Source organism: Coregonus lavaretus (genome assembly GCF_964263955.1).
Source record: "Coregonus lavaretus genome assembly, chromosome: 3".
Taxonomy (NCBI): Eukaryota; Metazoa; Chordata; class Actinopteri; order Salmoniformes; family Salmonidae; genus Coregonus; species Coregonus lavaretus.
The window spans coordinates 24,335,636-24,352,252 of record NC_139990.1 but is presented as its reverse complement, the minus strand read 5'-3'; the positions used below and the strand labels follow the sequence as shown (position 1 = coordinate 24,352,252).

Here is a 16,617-nt window from a genome sequence, read left to right as displayed (position 1 = left end):
ACGCACAAAAGATTTGAGGAAAAGACTATGCGCAAGGCAATTAACCACCTGAAGAGAGCAAGCAATTTAGATGATATTGCCCTATAGCTGCCAAAACGAATGTTATACAATCTGTTATCGCGTAAAGGCTTTGTTTGAATAAAAGCATAAATCGTGCTAATTTAGCCTGTTTTCGCAGGCAACTGCAGATGGCCAGACTGGATTTTAATCTCTAAATCCGGTATTTTGATTGTGAACCAGTACGGTGAGGGAAACGGATTAGGACAAAAGGCGAGTCCCGCGGCAGAGATTTCAGGGAAAATAATAGGCGATGACAACCGGGGGTTTAGCAGAAAATCTTTCAATGGTCGTCATGTAATAACATATATTTTTATCACTCCCCCTCTGTATTGAAACATGATTTTTATTACAAAAATGAAGTGAGAAGATTGTTCTAAATGGTAGGCCTATGATTAGATCATGAAAAAAATAACATGATACGATTTTTGAAGAAAATCTACACGATTTACACAGCCTGAACAAAGCTTTTCAGAACTGATATGATGACAACTTTGAAAGCATCAATATAAGTAATGATTATTGGCTACAACTCACTAAAATGATAGGTAGGGTTATATGTCCCTTCAAGTTGATGACTTTATAGGCTAGGCAACATTACAACCCTGATGCGTTCGATATTTTTGTTAATTCTGTTTGTCATGCACTGACAACCCTGACAAGTTGTCCCCATTGACATACATTGATGACTTGGGGTAGAATGATGCAACGCACCTTTGTGGGCAACGATGCATACGACCTCGCACCCTATAAACTTGAATAGCTGGACAAAGAATTGTACATACATTATAATCACAAACATCAATCGGGGAAGACATCAAGTGCCCTAGAATAAGATCTATACAACTCGGAAAATACTAGCCTAATAGAATAGGCTATCATATAGCCTAAAAAGGTTGCAAGCTACAAAAACCGGTCACTAGAATAAATGCAATGTTTTTGTCATTCAAATGTTAATTTGACACCTTGAGTGACAGCTCTTTGATTGATATCTCAGACATGTCAAACCAAAACGTCGCAGTCATGCCAAAGTCGTGGGTTGAAGGTTTTCCACATTTAGTTCGTAAATTCAGTTCAGACGGTTTGCAAAGACCGAAAACCCAGAACCCACAACATTTGGTCTGGTCTGCATGAAGACCGATTTGAACCAAATGAAACATACAGAGAGGGAGCAGACACAGATTGTCGGCAACATACACCGCACAGGGGCGACAACACGGAATTTACCTTCTCACAAATTAATTCCGCTTGATATTTCCGAAGGAAATAATCCAAAATTCCAGCAAGAATATCGACGAAGAGGGAACAGTCTGAAAATAATCACTATTTCACTCCTAGAACGTCGTAATTCCCAGGACGCACGCTGTTGTGTTTGCATTCACTAGATACACTGAAGCAGGAGGAGATCTTCCCAGGCGCGCGGCGGTTGTCTCGCCCAGGACACACCCTTCTCGTTTGCATGAAAGACCCTTACGGCCAATTAGGGGGCGCAGCACCGTAGACTACGCAGGTGGTACCTCCCACTCCGTTCAAACCATGGTCCAGTCTTTAGACTCCAGTCCAGACTGTAAGCTTAAAAAGGTTCTCTGACTTTTTTTTACCCTTTTCTTTTTAACACTTAATTAAAATGTCTAATTGCTGACACACAAAAAAAAAAATGTTTGGTAAGAATTAAGTCAAACATTAAGCATCTTATTATAGATAAGTATGAACTATGATATACCACATCATCTTATTATGATATGATAAGGATAAGGATAGTCGCAAGCAAGTAGGAATAACCAGCAACAGTATTAGGGAAAATAAATATGCCTAATTGTGCATTGTATAGTGTTTGATATGGCTTTTTCGCTTCTCTTTGGATCAAATGCAAGTCTTATCTACTTTGATCGTAACACGTTCTCTCCCTATATCATTAATATATGTGAGGCCTTACACAGTCTCACTTGGAAGGTTCTGATCAAACACTTAAGCACTCACCTTGCGAACTAAGTCATTAAGGGTTATTATTCTACATTCTAAGCCATAGTCCCAAACATTGTTTCGCCAGCAATCAAAGCATTTCGAGCCTACCGCTCAACTCACAATTCAATCTCAGGGATCAATGTCCCAACGTCCCTGGTTGATTTTCCTGCCACCGTTGTTTTCCATTTCCCAACAACCTCTGGTGAAACAGCAAGAAAATATGTGCCTATAGCCCCATGCTGAACCCACTTTGTGTCATTCAAAGTCGACCGATGATTTCAACAAAAGTTCTTAATTGAAATTACATGGTGTTTTCTCCAGGGTAATTAGGAGTAAAGATGCAATGGGTTTATCCAGAGTGAGACAAATACCTATTTTTTCTTTTACAAGAGCCACATTCTTTAAATTATAGGCCTATTTGTTATGAGAAATGTTGCATCCTGGGAAATATTGGTTTATTTGTCAAAGTCAAAGCTACTGTTACATGATTATACTGTAGCCTCATGATGTTTATTTTCCCTTCCTCTCTCCATGGTGCTGTCTACTCATACAAAGGTCATGTTGTTATGTGGACACCGATGCAGTGTTTTGTATTGCTTTGTTAACCCAAGCGTGTAGGATCGGCGTCCATTTCATCATTGAGTTATCCAGACTGATGGACAAGTTTGTGAATGTAAATTCAACACAAGTGTCATTAAAGATGGAGAGCCATTTGCAGGCGGCGCTAATGGTATCGGTGACATGAGAGAAATGACTGTGTTTTGTCAAAGCTACCAGACCATAAACGATCTGCAGCAGCCGGAGAGGGGGAGAGAGAAAGAGAGAGAGTAAATATCTGATGATCTGAATGCACTCTGAAAATGAAAAACTGAAATCCTGTAGTGTCCATTTGTATTGACAATTGGCCTGTATTTTAACAATGAAAGCGAGATAATTGGATAGCCTATTTAGAAAAACCCTATTTTATATGAGGGAAGCTATTACCAGGGTTAGAATTGCAGAGTTGCCTGGGGGAGTCGCTGGGCACTCCTAGAACAAATCAGGACATTCTCATAAGCAGAAGAATACTAAATACGTCCTCATATTATAATAAGCATTACAAATCCATACCACATGATATGAATGATACATCAAATATTGGTTACTGGTTAGTGTAACTGAGGTGGTTAGGTGAACTATGCTCATGTGATGATGAGTAACCTTGCTTAATGAGAAGACTTATGTTAGCTCCCTGAGCTAATGCCTTGGCTTTAGCTCAGCAGGCTAACACAGCCTTGTGGTGCATTGGCCACATTAGCCCACGTTTCTTATATCATTTATGTTGATTCAGTAAGTAAATGAAATGCCCTCAACATGCATAGAGTGCATTCTGTTCTGCACCAAGTGATGCTCAAACTCACAACAGTGCACGCCACTCAAAGCCAACCATCTAAGCCAACAGAGCAAGAGACTGGTCTGTCACTCCATGAATGACAGTTCGCTGTAGGTCTCAGGGAAGGTGACAGCACCGATATACTCCAGCCAACTTGCTACAGGCGGGTTTCACGTCCACCACACACTGGCCACTAGAATCTGGCTGCACAAATAACATCCCATTGCATTTTGCCAAACAGCTAACTTCACTGTCTGTATCTTCTGGGATTGCTAAGGAGGAAGAGATGGTGATTATTTGAAGACAGGCTGAATTACGCTGAGTCTCTCCCTGAGCAGTGGGTCACTCAGTCAGCGCTTCTCTGGACCAAGAGCATCACAGTGTTGGCAACATATCTGCACCGTCCCCCTGCCGTACATTTTACATTTACATTTTAGTCATTTAGCAGACACTCTTATCCAGAGCGACTTACAGTTAGTGAGTGCATACATTTTCATACTGGCCCCCCGTGGGAATCGAACCCACAACCCTGACGTTGCAAGTGCCATGCTCTTCCAACTGAGCTACTGGAGGCCTACGACTGGCATCACTTGCCCTCTGAGGATCGTTCAAGGGGAAATGATCTGCTTCCTTAAAGTTATCCTAAAGATAGTGACAAATCACCATTGTTCCTATCTAAATTCACAAGGGCAAAACCGCCAATAAATATAATTAATCAAGATACATATGCGTTTATTGATTAATAGATGACTATATGATCAACATGGTTTGGAACAGATCAATGGTTTACGGTTTACACAGTTTACTTTATCCCCAATTCATGACTTTACTAAGTGTTGAAGAACACAAGTTAAAACACAAGTCAGCCAACTCTACAACCCTACAGGAACTTTAATTTTCATCAACTTTCTCAAGGTCCTGCTACATTGAGATGAATGTTCTCAATTATTTGTTTGTAACGTCGAGGCCCTACATGGGCTACAAATTAATCCCTATGTTTATAAGAAAGCAATCACTAAATATTTCATGGGTGCCTTTGTTTGTCCTGTGGGAGGCGGGAGGAGGCCAGGAACAGCAGGCGGAGAGGGTTCAAATTCATTTTCGGGAGGGTCACACAATCCAAAGAAAATAAGCGATACCCAACTCCCAGATGGATTACAATGAAATCTAAATTGATTGGCCCCATGTCCCACCCAAAAAGGTCGTGGAGAGGAGTCAAGGGCGTAAACATAACTTTTTTTTAGAAGACACATCTGCACCCATCACATTTATGCGTTTAGACATACAAGTACAGTATTATACTAGCAAACACACAGAAACACACACATGTTATCTGTAGCCTGTATAGACTTCCGTGCATGACTGACTGTGGATGTCACTTTGTTCAATAACCGACCTTGAACCCTTTTATAACCACTTTAACCCAATACAGTCCTCATGTCTTCTCACTTGTAGGCTTATACAGTGAGGGAAAAAAGTATTTGATCCCCTGCTGATTTTGTACGTTTGCCCACTGACAAAGAAATGATCAGTCTATAATTTTAATGGTAGGTTTATTTGAACAGTGAGAGACAGAATAACAACAAAAAAAATCCAGAAAAACGCATGTAAAAAATGTTATAAATTGATTTGCATTTTAATGAGGGAAATAAGTATTTGACCCCCTCTCAATCAGAAAGATTTCTGGCTCCCAGGTGTCTTTTATACAGGTAACGAGCTGAGATTAGGAGCACACTCTTAAAGGGAGTGCTCCTAATCTCAGCTTGTTACCTGTATAAAAGACACCTGTCCACAGAAGCAATCAATCAATCAGATTCCAAACTCTCCACCATAGCCAAGACCAAAGAGCTCTCCAAGGATGTCAGGGACAAGATTGTAGACCTACACAAGGCTGGAATGGGCTACAAGACCATCGCCAAGCAGCTTGGTGAGAAGGTAACAACAGTTGGTGCGATTATTCGCAAATGGAAGAAACACAAAATAACTGTCAATCTCCCTCGGCCTGGGGCTCCATGCAAGATCTCACCTCGTGGAGTTGCAATGATCATGACAACGGTGAGGAATCAGCCCAGAACTACACGGGAGGATCTTGTCAATGATCTCAAGGCAGCTGGGACCATAGTCACCAAGAAAACAATTGGTAACACACTACGCCGTGAAGGACTGAAATCCTGCAGCGCCCGCAAGGTCCCCCTGCTCAAGAAAGCACATATACAGGCCCGTCTGAAGTTTGCCAATGAACATCTGAATGATTCAGAGGAGAACTGGGTGAAAGTGTTGTGGTCAGATGAGACCAAAATCGAGCTCTTTGGCATCAACTCAACTCGCCGTGTTTGGAGGAGGAGGAATACTGCCTATGACCCCAAGAACACCATCCCCACCGTCAAACATGGAGGTGGAAACATTATGCTTTGGGGGTGTTTTTCTGCTAAGGGGACAGGACAACTTCACCGCATCAAAGGGATGATGGACGGGGCCATGTACCGTCAAATCTTGTGTGAGAACCTCCTTCCCTCAGCCAGGGCATTGAAAATGGGTCGTGGATGGGTATTCCAGCATGACAATGACCCAAAACACACGGCCAAGGCAACAAAGGAGTGGCTCAAGAAGAAGCACATTAAGGTCCTGGAGTGGCCTAGCCAGTCTCCAGACCTTAATCCCATAGAAAATCTGTGGAGGAAGCTGAAGGTTCAAGTTGCCAAACGTCAGCCTCGAAACCTTAATGACTTGGAGAAGATCTGCAAAGAGGAGTGGAACAAAATCCCTCCTGAGATGTGTGCAAACCTGGTGGCCAACTACAAGAAACGTCTGACCTCTGTGATTGCCAACAAGGGTTTTGCCACCAAGTACTAAGTCATGTTTTGCAGAGGGGTCAAATACTTATTTCCCTCATTAAAATGCAAATCAATTTATAAAATGTTTTACATGCATTTTTCTGGATTTTTGTTGTTGTTATTCTGTCTCTCACTGTTCAAATAAACCTACCATTAAAATTATAGACTGATCATGTCTTTGTCAGTGGGCAAACGTACAAAATCAGCAGGGGATCAAACACCTTTTTCCCTCACTGTATGTAAATAAGACACAGTCAGACACTAGAGAGAAGGAGGGAACTGGGCTCCCCAGAATAACATAATCAGACAGACCACAGGTGGAGGGTGACACCATGTTAATTAAATCACGCTGGCCAACGGCCCCCCTGTGTCCCATATCCACAAACAGAGAGACAGGACCGCTCTCCCCCCCCCGTCACCCTAGCAGAGATGTCAGTGTGCTCGGGTGTCGTTAGCCGTCCTGAGCTAAATAAGGCTAACGAAGCTGTATCTGTTTTTTCCTATGTACTTGTATTTTAGCTGAACTCTGTCTTTCTGGTACATTTGGTATTATGTCTATATTACACTGATAAATACCCATTGAAGAAGTGCAAACAGTACAGTCCCAATTCAGATACATTCATTGGTGATTCCAGGTAGCTGCCTGCTTTAGGCAAAACCATTGGATATACTGTACATCATCAGGAGTGTTGTAGCCCAGAAATGGAACAATAAAGATCTGAGCTGAACTAAAGCTGTCTTTCAAGCCATGCCATTTGCCACATCCCACTGTGAAAAACATAACATATCACTTCAAAATGTATGGAACTGTTACAAAAAAGTGGGTTGGTGGACCTCTGTGGCATAGTTGCTCCTTCAATCCATATTTCTTTTTCAACATTCACAGTGTGTGAGAACCCTTGGATGTGGATCAGTTGACTCTCCATCTAATCCTTTGAGAGCTGCATGCAGTACAAACATGGGTCCCTATATCCAACCAAAAAGATACTCACTCACATGAACTCAGTCGCTCACATGCACACCACTTCTCTATCACAGACATGGAATGCCATTACTCACACGCACAATGACACAAACTTCTTTCTTCTTGCATATATACAGCGATATGTATTCTATTGCACACTCTCCCTTTCACATGCATATACAGAGCCCAGCTATCTCTCTCTCTCTCTCTCTCTCTCTCTCTCTCTCTCTCTCTATCTCTCTCTCTCTCTCTCTCTCTCTCTCTCTCTCTCTCTCTCTCTCTCTCTCTCTCTCTCTCTCTCTCTCTCTCTCTCTCTCTCTCTCTCTCTCTCTCTCTCTCTCTCTCTCTCTCTCTCTCTCTCTCTCTCTCTCTCTCGCACGCACAACCACATGCACGCACACACACACATACACCAAATCCTATTTTGTTTTAATATCTCACAGATGCTCATATGCAATAACAAACCCACATTTCCCCCCAGGTTCTCCCTGTTCACATGCGAATAAGGCCCCTTTATTGCTTCTTTATTGTAATTCCAATCAGATTCCAGATCAGTTTGTCTATTTGCTGACTTTCTCATAATCACTGCACTTGTACTGTGGGTCACCTTGAACCCAGAGCAGCACTCAAATGGAACAAACACTCGAAAAAAGGAAAGGTTTTCCGATTACATTTAAGGTGACGATAATTGGGGTTTGTCATCTGCATTTGGTATGGGGGTGGAGGTGGGTGGTTGATGGGGGTTTGTGCTAGACACGATATTATGAAATACAGTACAGCTCAAAGCCCTCTGAAAGAGGATAGAATCACCTGCAGTAATACGATGCAAGACTTGTATTGTAAGATCCTTAGCTGGGTCTCAGTATTTCTCCTAAGAGGGAATGTCCCTCCCTCTGCCAATATGATCTGGGATTAACTCGGATTTTAGCATAAATCATGCATTGATGTCAATGGAAGATCTGTGCGAAAACTCAAGTTACTCAAACAGATCTCCAGTTAGGATTGGGGCCTATGTGATTAGCACAGGAGGTTGGTGGCACCTTAATTGGGGAGGAGGGGCTTGTGGTCATGTCTGGAACGGAGTAAGTGGAATGGTATCAAATACATGAAACACATGGTTTCCATGTGTTTGATGCCATTCCATATTCTCCGTTCCAGCCATTATTATGAGCCACCCTCCCCTCAGCAGCCGCCACTGGTGATTAGCTAAGGGAGGGGTGGCAACAGAGTGGGGGGTGGTCAGGAATGGGGTTAGGGCGGGGTGTTGTAAATGAGGCCAGGGTTGTCGTTACCCTCAGTGTTGACCTAACCCTTTGATCCACCGCTGCCCCTGACAGGACAGGAGGGGAAGCAAAACATAACCAACGCCTGGACATGTCTAAAATAATTAGGGGAGATTTGTACGCTGAATCTGTGTGTGTGTTTGTGTGCCTGTGTGAAACTGTGTGACTGTGTGTGCGTGTGTGTATGATACTGTGTAACTGTGTGTGACTGTGTGTGTGTCTGTTTTCCTGCCCTCCAAACCTCAACAGAGTAAGAACGAGGGGATTTGAAAGCATGCCCGATCTATGACCGTTAAGAATGGAGAGACATGCAATACCCCCACGAACTCAAACACACTCATGTGTGACACGTTTGTATGTGGGAGAGGGAGGGAGAGAAGTAAACTCTTCTAACAGAAGTAGTCCCCTTAGTATTCACACAGAGATGCATCGCTCAAGGGATTCGCTATTTCAGTGCACTTGATTTAAGTTCAAGAGGACAAGCGATGGAGCTACCTCCGCATATTTCTATCTCAGAGTCAAATGTGCAGTAGTACTTGCTATCTCCCACTATTAAATTATTTTCCTTTTGAACACACTTTCAACATCATGTATGATATTACGTCACAATAATCCACCATACCTGACCATACCACAGCCAACCACTTGACCAGTGACCACACACTATCATTTGAGGCTTCACAGGTGACTGGTTGAGGCTTAACTGACCAAATCTTCCTTGACTTTTCCAGAACACTCCAAATATCTCCAACATCTTGCACAGAACCACCCTGGTTTTGGAGATAAATCGTTGAAGCATATGGGTTTGGGGAACTTGATGCTAAAATGGTCAGTCAGAGGTTACAAATGGGTTGGGGGACTAATGACCGAAGGTTTAAAAAACACCTTAAACTGACAAGTCTCTGGTGTTAGTAAGTAATAATTTCAAATAATTTCAAAACATTTACACTCTCCTCTCTCTCTAATTACCCTAAAGATGGGAGGATTGGAGTATTGATAAGGGATTATAACCCAAGCCAAACACACTGCATAGCTCTAGGATTAGAGTGACTGGCTCTACCCTTCACCTCCTCTCAGGATCTGCCCTATCCATCATCCTCCTGGTCCATTTTTCATTTACTTTTCATCACTCATTCATTTCATCCCTTGCTGTTTGTTTTTTAAAGAGGGAGAGAGTAGAAGTGACTGGGATTTATAGGTGAACCTCCAGTGGCTGACTGTGGATGTGACTGGCCTACTCCACAATGACACAGAAGGACTCATGGGTAATTTACAGGAGCCACTGTAGGGAGCCAGATTAGACTGAATAAAGAAGGACAGAATTGAGGGGAGCTAGAGAGACAGATATAGAGGTAAAGAGACAGAGAGAGAGAGAGAGAGAGAGATACATAAAGAGAGAGAGAAAGAAAGAGAGAGAGAGAACAGAGTGAGAGCGAGAGGGAGTGGAAGAACAGATCATTAAAGAAAACAGAGTAACAGAAACAGGGTTGAAATGGAGTTAATGACGACTGAACAGAGGGGAAGTGTGAAGGTGATGAGAGAAGCATATAGCAGACATCAGAAAGAGTTTGGGGGAGGCAGTTAGGAACAGAACCCAAAGGGAGAAAGTAGGTGTGGTAACATCGGCATATATTATCCATTAAGGCTTACGTGAGATTACAAACTTCATATGAGCCACAACCCTAATTATAAGGGCTTCTTGGTGTGTTGCTATGTCAGCTACAGTAGCATGAGCACACACACACACACACACACACACACACACACACACACACACACACACAAACACACACACACACACACACACACACACACACACAGGAGGACAGTTTGGGGAATATCACTAGTGGAAAATCGTTCCAAAACAGTGTGACGCTGCCATAACAATACCATCACACAAGACGAGAAGCCGGGGAACTCACTCGATCCTAATTAGGGACGACATGTAATAAGGATAATCATTATTTCAGCAATAAGAAGAATGATAATTAGTCCTATTTTGCATTTCTGCTCTCAGAGTAATGAGGCCCCACATGGCTAGCTTCTATGGTAACTAGACAGAGGGGGTGAACTTCAAACAGATCAACTTTTCAAGGTGAGGCAGAATGGAAGGCTCAGGCCCTCTCTTCCTGTTCTTCTTACAGCCCACCAGTTATCCATATGGTGTGATGCGGGGACAGGAACAGTTGGGTGGACACACTGGAGGGCGTATCACTGAGCGGAATGTGGCTTTCTTCCTTTCATATTCTCCTAAATGTACTTTATTTTCTTAACTTGGGCTACGCTGCAATATCCACACATACCACTTAGAATGATTCAATGTATTGGACATGCATTATAGAGGGTTGCCAGTTGATGTACGACGCCTTCTGGCAGCCATGTTGGAAGACCACCTCAATTATTTCGACAACAACAGCTGAGTGGCTACCCCAAGCTGCATGATAACAGTTCCTAAAACTAGTTGATTCATCACCACGGTAAATGTCCGTGCAGTATTTGGCTGCTCTAACAAGGCAGGAAAGACAACGGGAAAAATATTTTTACAGATGACCCGCAATCATGAAACACCAAGGAGATAAGACTCAAGAACTGTCATAAAAGTGAAGACACCTTTTTGGCCGTCATGACCTGAACCCAGACAGCTGTCAGTATATGGTCTGCTCCGATCATTTCATCACTGGTAAGTCTGATCGATGTCGAGTTTAGTTTAGCTGTTATGCTAACCAGGTGTTAACAACAATACTAAGTTAGACAACATTAGCTAGCTAGATAGCTTGTAGCCAACATTAGCTTGCTAGATAGCTTGTAGTCTAGCTATTAGCATGTGTAGCTTGAGTTTCAAGTTTTGAGGAAGCTATTTTTTCACCATAAAAATGCACCTTTATAACAAAGGATTGCATGCATCTATCATTACATTTGCAGACTAATGTAAGCCTACTATTCCTATTGTAATGAGTAGATTGGATAGTCAATTTAGGCTATTAATGAACGCGTAGTGGCATAGGCCTATAGGCTATATGAGAGAAGTTTCTTCATTTTGCACTGGAAAAATGTGGCCTTTGATAAACATCTCATACAATTCTACTACACTTTATATGATGGGAGACATTAGCAGACAATTAATAATTTAATATGGTGGTAGCCTAGGCCTACTCTGCTGACACTGACAACAGATCAATAAAAATGACCTTGTCTTGAATACAACCATGTAATCTAGGCCTATGAAAAGGGTTCATGGCTAGAAGGGATCCAGCTTTTGTAAAATTAACCTCAAAAGGTTTTTTGTTGTTGCATTTTAGCTAACCCTAACCCTTTTCCTAACCTTAACCTACTTCTAACCGGCTACCTTAATTCTCCGAACCTGCTCCGTAAATTCTACTAATCTGCTATGAAAAGTCAAAAATGACATTGATCTGACAAAAGCTGGATTCCTTCTAACCATGACCATGAAAAGGGGAGACACAAATTGTACAATATGAAGTCCATATAGGCTGGAAGAGGACATTATTGTCCCAAAAAAACTCCACTGGCACTGACCTATTGAAAATGTATTGAGAACTTTATTCATAAATGTATGAACATTACAGCATAGGACAAAGGCCTCATTGGGATAAGACAACCTGCTGTATTGACTATCGGTTGTTTCAGCTCAATAATATATTTAATCTTTATATGATACCAAAACACCTGAATGAATTAAACACAACCAAACAATTAAGAGCCCTGATGGTATAAGGTGACCTGAAGAAGTGATGTTCAAACATCAGGTGTGCTTTTCATTTATTATTTACTGTAGGTTCACCAGCTGACCTCTATCAAGACACCCATGTTGACTGGATTCCCACTGTAAAGATGAGCAATGCTGTAGCAGCATCAGTTTCTACTAAACATTTTTTACATGCATTTTTTTCTGGATTTTTGTTGTTGTTATTCTGTCTCTCACTGTTCAAATAAACCTACCATTAAAATTATAGACTGATCATTTCTTTGTCAGTGGGCAAATGTATAAAATCAGCAGGGGATCAAAATACTTTTTTCCCTCACTGTAAGCTAACTCATATGTAAAGGTTAGACATCTTAGTAACAAGTAGGCTATTATAATTTCAGGCGAACAAAATAAAGTCAGTCCCAGAGGTGGCCAACCTCGCTCCACTGATCCCTGATCTTCTGGGTGAGCAGACTTCTGTTCCAGCCAAGCAATAGCACACTTGATTATCAACTCATTAGTTTTGATACATTGAAATCAGGTGTGTTAGTGCTGGGCTGGAACAGAAGCCTGCACACCCAGCAGGGTTGGCCTGCTCCAGTTGTAATAGGTTTATACATTTTGTGTGACTTTTAAACTGTATTTACGTTTACAAAACTTGCTAACATAGGTACACATAATCCATGGTATACAAGGATGTACCCTTATTCTTTTTGAACATTTATTGGGACCTTTTCATCTACAGACAGGGTTTCACAGGTCTCTGTATCTGAGGACAGAACACATCACAAAGAAATAGGCTGCATTATACTCAAATTAGACAGCACTGAATATTATGTTGCTATATAACTCTGTCCTCCGTTTTTCTCATTAGGGAGAAGCTTTTCATAATGCCCTCCCACAAAGGTGCCTGCCCTATCCAGAGTAATCTACTCACCCTTCTCTGACAGCTGGAACTGCTAGCTAATCCTTTCACCCTCTTCCATGGCTGTTAGCTAGCTTGCTAGCTACCTAGCTACAAATGCCTTTTGAGTTACAATGATGAATGCATCAAGATAGCTAGCTAACTAGCTAATATGAAATTAGCTAGCTGGTGATATTTAATTCACTTAGCTAGCTATACAGCATGTAAAGTTAGCTAACTAGTGTTAAGTTGCGTCAATTCAAATCTGGTATTAGGAACAAAAGAGGTCAATACACGTCTTCTAAAATAGACTAGTATTTTAATTAATGCAAACCACTTCATTGGTAAATATGATGTTCGTATATACAGGTCCACTGAAATACCACGCAGGGCACTCAGAGAACTGATCCATTGTTACAGGCTGTTCTTTAAATACCCTGACAGTGATAGTTCCCGCTCCATGCTGGCCAATCAGAGTAGAGACTGAGCGTGGTTTAGACTTACTCAGCCTATCCGTTGGCGCACAGGCTGGTCCCAGTCCCTTGGCGCTCCACTGTTGCACACTGTTGCCAGGCATAAGTTGTTATCATCACAACCTGTAGAGTCAGCACCTTTTTGCAGTACACGTCCTTGGACGGTTCACAGATCACAAAGAGGCAGTGTTCGTGTCTGTGAGAAATACAAGTCTTATCTCATCCTACCCCCTAACGTTCCTCACATGAATCACAGCTTGTTATGTGAAACAATTTATATCAGTACAGTACAAACCTTTTATGTTTAATCATTAATGCATTCTTTCTAAACTAGTCATCACATCTAGATCCCCACAATCCCCCTTTTCACACCCACTGGGTGTGAACCCAAAATAAGAAAACCCCAAATAAGAAATTTCAGGGAAATTTAGGATTCCCCGTATTGACACCCTCTAGGGTGTCACTCATTAAAATACAATACAAACAAAAAGAATCACACTTTTATTAATAGGCAATAATGATAATAAAAAGGCCTTCAGTCCTTCCATCTACACCCAACTGGTTCTAGGTTGGCTACCAGCCACCCAGGAACTTCAAACCTTCACATAAGGAAAGACAAACATATTTATAAATCTTTGCTGGTTATAGTAAATATAATTTATCCAATCTACGTTTTTATTAATTGTTTGACCACCAGAAAATACTTGATTCAAACCGAGCTGCGATCTGATTCCTAGCTTTGAATTCTTCTGGAACCCCTCGAGGTACTCCTATCCCATCAATATATATCCTTTCATCAAAGGATCTCGGAGGAGGTTCCACTTTCTACGTGACAACTCACCAGTCTCTGACACGTTAGATTGTTTGCGTATGTAGGTGAGTTCACAATCTGTTATCACCACACAACCATCAGATGTCAGCACGGGTCTGGTTTTGGTTCCTAAAATCCTCTGGCTGCAACAAAGAGGAGAGATTAGTCATGGTCTCTTTAGTTGTGATATTCTCTGTGTGGGAGCAGGAGCTAACATTTTACATTACATTTTAGTCATTTAGCAGACGCTCTTATCCAGAGCGACTTACAGTTAGTGAATACATATTTTTTTTAAATACTGGCTCCCCATGGGAATCGAACCCACAACCCTGGCGTTGCAAACACCATGCTCTATCAACTGAGCTATATCGCTGCCAGCCATTCCCTCCCCTACCCTGGATGACGCTGGGCCAATTGTGCGCCGCCCATGAGTCTCCCAGTCGCGGCCTGCTGCGACAGAGCTTGGATTCGAACCAGGATCTCTAGTGGCACAGTTAGCACTGCGATGCAGTGCCTTAGACCACTGCGCCACTCAGGAGCATGCCCTACCCTGTATCCTATCTTATTAGTCCTAGAAAAACAATAATAAGAATCCCCTGAGACTTCAAACGGAGGCAACCTAGGTCGGTGTGACTTTGTTATCGGGGGGATACATATAGTGCAAGTTACTACAAGACTCCTTCACCACATTCCCAGGTGGCTTGAACAATTTAATCATGGAGGATAAACCTGACGGAGAGTTAAAGCCTGTCAAGGGGAACGGAGTAGTTGTTAACCTTGGTTTGGCTGTCCCACAGGCATAACAGTCCTCTTTAGACATAGTTCTTGCCGTATACTGAATCAATTCCAACCACAGGTTAAGATCTCTATACCCCGTCTCCACATGTACTACTTCCTTCAGGTCTATAGTTTGCACTATCTTCACCACAGCCCCGGTCTCACTACCTCCCTCAGAGAGGTTTACTCTATAGGGTGCCCCAGTTGAAGAGGATATCTCACTTGTCAGGTCTGTAACCTGTTTTAGCGTAATTCGGACTTTCAGACAGTACCTACCCTTATATGGGTCGCACTGCCATTTCTGGTAATTCCCTACTTTCACAATACTACACCTGTCCTTAAACTGTGTATGGAGATTGACATATCCCCCCCCGCTTGGTATGAGCAACTACATAGTCCCAGGATGTGCATGGTGACATACATATATATCTCCCATCCTTTACAATACTGCCAGCCAGTAGTCCCCAACTGGTCCGCAAAGACCTCAAAAGGTGATGTCCTTCCCTAAAGTCCCTAGTACTTCCCCTTTCCCTACGTCTAGCTGTCTCCTATGCCTTCGTAGACTGTGCTCAGGTATTATTTTATCAACTTGTGTTAGGTTAACTACTACTTCTGGCGGATCAGGAGGGTTTGAGTGTGTTAGGAATATGGCCCCCACAATCAGACAGCTACCTACCGTCAGGAGACCTGTGAATCCCCACCCTCGCCCTGAGAACATGTCAGACGCCGGAGGCCAACCCATTGCTTTACCTTCTATCGAACTCACACAGGGATGATCAGACAGGGTAAGGGAATCTTCGTTAAGGAGCCAACCCCCGAGCCCTAGTGGTGATCGGTTCTTTCTCCTAACTCTGTGTTTGTTCGTCAGGTGTAGCTGGGTTTACCTTTTTGCAGTGTGTGACATGCACCCAGGTGGATCTCTCAGCTATTCTGCTGGCAAAGGCAGTGACCAATATAACCTGATAGGGCCCTTCCCAACAGGCCTGCTTCCAGTTTTTCTTCTTTAAGGACTGGATGCTCACCAGTCACCTGGTCAGATAGAGTGGGTCACCTTCTCCTTTAGTTCACCTGTGGGGCACAAAACCTCTGACATATGGGTGTGGTTAATAAACTATCTTCACACATACATGTTCAGCTCTCAATTTCTATTCTTGTTGGTTTTTTTAAAAAGTATTTTGTCCTCTCCTTCGTATATATTTATTATTTAATCCTACCATCCCCCTTTTGACACATGGGCCCATGTGTCAATATTACCACCTACCTAAACAAGGTAGGTAATATTGGTAATTCATTATCCAATTGCCATCCCTCCACTCTGTCTTCTGTTATTTTATGGTTCAAATCATATATATTATTACCAAATTATAATCCTCTTCACACTTTTCACAGTATTATAAATTACCCTCAACTTAGTAAAATAAACTATCTTAAAGTCCTCCTCTCATGTCTTTAGAATTTACTAGTGTGGATG

At 42.3% G+C, this 16,617-nt stretch overlaps 1 protein-coding gene across 1 annotated transcript in view; it reads right to left on the bottom strand.

The window, feature by feature from the left end:
• LOC311125327 (semaphorin-6D-like) overlaps window positions 1-1,425 on the bottom strand; it is a 122,946-nt gene extending 121,521 nt beyond the window's left edge. Inside the window, exon 1 of the mRNA XM_084158394.1 lies at window positions 1,285-1,425. The gene's annotated coding sequence lies outside the window, so the exon portion shown is untranslated. The remainder of the gene's footprint in view (window positions 1-1,284) is intronic.
• Window positions 1,426-16,617: the final 15,192 nt, after the last annotated feature.